The sequence below is a fragment of the Pinus tabuliformis genome, chromosome 8, assembly GCF_031772625.1.
Source record: "Pinus tabuliformis cultivar Carrire ecotype Pingquan chromosome 8, CPIR1, whole genome shotgun sequence".
NCBI lineage: Eukaryota > Viridiplantae > Streptophyta > Pinopsida > Pinales > Pinaceae > Pinus > Pinus tabuliformis.
The window spans coordinates 507,129,630-507,134,757 of record NC_142294.1 but is presented as its reverse complement, the minus strand read 5'-3'; positions in this window follow the sequence as shown (position 1 = coordinate 507,134,757).

Sequence of the window (5,128 nt, the reverse complement as noted above, 5' to 3'; positions counted from 1 at the left end):
TCGTTTTCAGCCAAGGCTTTGAAAGATTTGAATTTTCCGAATGCTTCGTCCTTGTGTTTCATAAGTCCCAACCAAACCATCATGGAGAAGTCGTCAATGAATAATATAAAGTATTCTTCTCCTCGAGGTGACCTTGTCCTAAATGGACCACATACATCTGTATGGACTAGTTCAAGAGGCCTGTTGGCTGATGCTTCCTTCTCAGGGAAGTTAGTTCCAGTTTGCTTACCAAACTGACATGATTTGCATATGGTGTTGTCTGGAATTTTGATATCTGGAAGACCACGAACTGCCTAGTATTTGCATGCTTTCCTTATTTGTGAAAAGCTTATATGCCCCAACCTCCGGTGCCATAACCAATGCTCATCATCTTTGCTCAAATAGCATTGTTGTTGTCCTTCTTCAAATATGTATAGATTATTTGGAGTTCTTCTGCCTTTGATCACTATTTTTCCTGTATCAAGATCACGAACACTACATCCATTTGATCGAAATATTACCTCTGTTCCTTCATCGCACATCTTACTGGCACTTAGTAGATTATGCTTCAAGCCATCAACATACAAAACATTTCCAGCTTTGACCTTTTCTTTCAACTGAGCAGTGCCTTTTCCTTTTATGGCTGCAGGGATATCATTTCCAAAAGAAACTTTCTTTCCCTTTTCTAAAGCAGTATATGATTCAAGTTTTTCTTTATCACCTGTCATATGCTTCGAACATCCGTTGTCGATGTACCATAAATTTTCTTGTCCTTCTGCATAAAATGCTATCCCACATCTTTCTGTTTGCGGTTGCTTTATTCTCCATGTTCTAGTGCTTGAGGCTTGTTCCTTTGTCTGCTGAAACCTGCTCCTGCATTCAGAATCTTCATGACCGAAGTTATTACAAATAGAACATTCAATTTCATTTTCAAGGGCAGAAAAGTTGTTATAGGTCCTTTTCGTAATCCCAGTCATACTTCTTTGTTTTTGAGCTTCTCTAGTCATGATTGTCTTATAAGCAACACATTGAGCTGCTTTGTGACCGAAGTTATGGCAAGAGAAACATTGGCCATTGAAGAAACTTCTGCAATTATCAAATCTACCAGCCAAATGATTGTAATTTCTATTGTCATCCATTCTTGAAGCAAATTGACAAGTTTTTACCTGTGGCTGGTTGTAGCTTTTGTTCACCCTTAAGATGGATTGCCCCTGGTTTACCTGGTAGTCTTTGTTTTTTCTTGATGTAATTCGTCCCTGCCTTACCTGGTGATCTCCATTGGGCTTTTGCTCATTCCTCCTTGCTGCATCAAGATAACTCTTTGAGGTGGATGTTTGAGATGTTTCTCCATTATAACCCAGACCTGTCTTGATTAGTAGAGAATGTTATAGATTGATAATCTCATCCAGAGTTTCAGATCCTTTAACAAATTTAAGATTAAGAGCCTTTGTTTTCTCAATTTCTTTTCTAAGGCCAACAATTTCACATTCTAACTTCTCAAGAGATTTTTATTTTTCATCAAGTTGGAATTGCAGAGTATGAATGATCATATCTTTTTCTTCTAAACATATTTTGAGTCGAGAAATCTCTTCATAAAAACCATCTACATCTATAGCATCCATGTAATCATCATCTTCAAAGGCCATTAAAAGTTTATAATCATTACCTCGTTCATCTTCGTCACTATTTGATAAGCCATCATTGTCTTCATGAGTGTAGTAACGTTTCTTGGTTGCATTATATTTCTTGTTCCATCTAACAGGTTCCTTCCCTTTGTTAATCTTATCCTTGTGAGGACATTTGGCAGCATAGTGACCGACTCTTCCACAAGCAAAGCATTTGAAAGGTAACTTACCTTAGAAATGACCAGTAACCCATTGAATATTTCTGACAAAATTTGATTCTTCTTCTTCTTCTGACACGTGTCCTGACTCATAGTACTCTCCTTTGCCTGAAGCCTTGAAGGCAGCTTCTCTCCTGTCTGATGGACCTCCTTTCCTCATTTCAGAAGCAATTAGAATTTCGTGCAGCTGTGACATTTTAAGGCTTTGTAGATTCTCGTTTTATTCTATTGTAGAAACTTTAGATTCAAACCTAGGGGACAAAGATCTTAGAACTTTTTCAACCACAACAGCCTCTTTTATTTCTTCACCCAAATTTTTCATACAATTAATAATCTCATCTACACGAAGAAAATAGTTAGCCACACTTTCATCATTATACATCCTGAGATTTTCATACTGAATTCTGAGGGTTTGAAGTTTTGCTCATTTTACCTGATCATCTCCTTCATATCTGAGAACAATCTTGTCCGATATCTCTTTTGCGGATTTAAACTGCAATACCTTAACAAATTCTAATTGAGATAGGCATCCTAATAGAGTATTAACTGCCTTTGCATTTGTTTCATATTTCTTCTTCTCAGCCGGATCTGTAGGAGTTGCTGATGCAAAAGTATACCCTGTATCTATGATATCCCAGACTTCTGTACCAAGAGATTGAAGATAGGCAGTAACTCTTACCTTCCAATAAACGAAGTTTGTCCCATCAAAAATCGGTGGCCTGGTTGATGCTTCCCTCTTGTAGTTGCTCATGATGAAAGATCTTTCTTCAAGCGATCAAGCTTCTTCTGAAGAACCTGCTCTGATACGAATTGTTGGAAATAATACTGAGAGGGGGGGGTGAATTAGTATTATCAAATTCTTTTCAATATGCCTTCCATATTTAAACTTTAATTTATTCTTCAAATTTTGATCATTAATTTGTATGTCAGTGCCATATAATAATGAACAAGAACAAGAAAAATAGATAAGCACACCAAAGAACACCAGATATAAGGTGGAAACCCAATGTGGGTGAAAACCACCTGCTGCAATATGTCTTTATCTTGTTTCAATTAGAAACTTCTTTTACAAGGATTTTGTACTGGTGCAGTCCTTTACCGGTATGCAGGCTGCAACCTGCAGAGAGCTACAACTCTCTCTCGTTTTCCAGTCTCTCCTGGAAGGGAGCTACAACCCCCTTTGCTCTTTTACTTCTTTAGGGACCACGTTTCATTAATTTTCAAACTAGATCCAAGAAGATCAAATAATCATCAAGTACATGTAAATCACCCAATCTCCTTATACAATCAACCAATGAATCACCCAACTTCTCAGAATGTTGTAAACAAAAAAGTAATACCAGAAATATAAACCCAGAACTCTGTAGCAATAGATAAAAGACAGCCAACAAATGTTTCAAGATAAGTCTGCAACTTCACCAATAGTGGCCTACAAATACCCGCAGCTCTTCTGTGTCTAAACTGCGCAGATCCGCACCTGGTCAATCTACTGCTCTGCGTATCTCCGCACCACTCGTTCTGCTGCCCTGCGTACCTCTGCTCAGATCTGCACCTGCACTGCCCGCCTGACAGTGTACCTCTGCGACTTGTTCTTTTGTTTCCCTGCGTACCTCCGCACTGCAACTTCTCCTGCGCTGCGTACCTCACACTGCGCCTTCTACTGTGCTGCGTACCCCCACACTGCGCCTTCTCCTGCGCTGCGTACCCTCGTACTCACGCCGTGGATCACTTGCGAACCTCTGATTAGGGCCAAATTAACAGTCCTCCAATGTGCCACAGTCAGTCAGATCCACAGATTTGATCATGCGCCTGAGAGATCACGACTTATCAATAGATTCGCCTTAAATTTTCTTCTTGATTTAGATCTAGCTTTCAAAACCAATCACCCAAACTTTCAGATCTTAAGATATTCAAATTTCACAAGTGTCTAGCCAAGTGATCTCTTTTCCTTTTTATAGGCAATCCCTTATTCAAACCATGGGACAAAACCATTGAAAACCAATACAAGGGATCCAAACAGGGGTTCAAATAATTTAGATCCTAAACCACGGGCCAAACATAAGAAACCCCACGTGAGCGTGCTTCTCTGCGTTGGAGTGAGTGAACTGGGTGACCACACCTTATGAACGGATAACCTGCGGGTATGTCCACACTCCTTGGACGGCGAACCTGCGGGTCTGCACCTTTTGAACGATGCACCTGTGAACCTCTTATTTTCCATCATTTTGAGAGCCTAAACAGAATTTTGCCACTTGAGTGAGATGCCATCAAGTACAACACCTGTACTATAGAGCCAAACCAGAATCATAATGCCAACAATCTCCCCCTTTGGACTTGATGGCAACCTCAAGATCCTCAACGTCATTCCCCCCATTTGACATCAAGGGCAAAGGGTTATGCTCCCCCTGAGAACATGCTCCCCTTGACTATAAACCAGATCTGCAAAAGGAAAGAAGTTTCTTCAAAAAGAACCATAATCCACCAAACACCATAATTGACCATGAAAGAGATAGAGACATATTGCAACACTATTCAGATCAACATCCATGATCTCCTTCTGTACTTCCTCTAAGATCTTCTACCATATTGCCAACAATGCATTATATGCTCCCCTTGAACCTGTGCCATTCGATCTTCGACCAATCCGCAACCCAACGATTGTACGCATATACCCCATATGAAACTTGCGTACAACCAACAATCTCTAAAACAGATGAGATTCAACAACAGGATGATGCATCAACAACCCCCAGCTTTTGCCTGAGGTATTCAAAGGTCTCCCTGGGCAATGGTTTGGTGGGTATATCAGCAACTTGTTCCTTAGAAGGAACATACTCCAACTTGACCTTTTGTTCAAGCACTTGTTCCCTGAGAAAGTGATACTTGATCAGTATGTGCTTGGTCTTTGAATGCGTGACTGGGTTCTTTGAAATGTTGATTGCACTTGTATTATCACATAAGATGGAGATAGGTGGAGTACAAGTGATCTGAAAATCCTGTAAGGTCTGCATCATCCAAAGGAGTTGAGTGCAGCAAGATGTAGCAGCCACATATTTCGCTTTAGCTGTAGATAAAGCAATCGAACTCTGTTTCTTGCTGAACCAAGATACTAATCTGGAACCCATAAAGAATGCACCACCACTTGTGCTCTTCCTGTCATCCATGCTTCCGGCCCAATCTGCATCTGTATAAGCATGAAGTGTGAGATTTGTATCTCTAGGATACCATAAACCATAGTTTTGAGTTCCTTGAAGGTACTTGAAAATTTTCTTCACTGCCTGAAGATGAGTTTCCTTTGGATTTGCC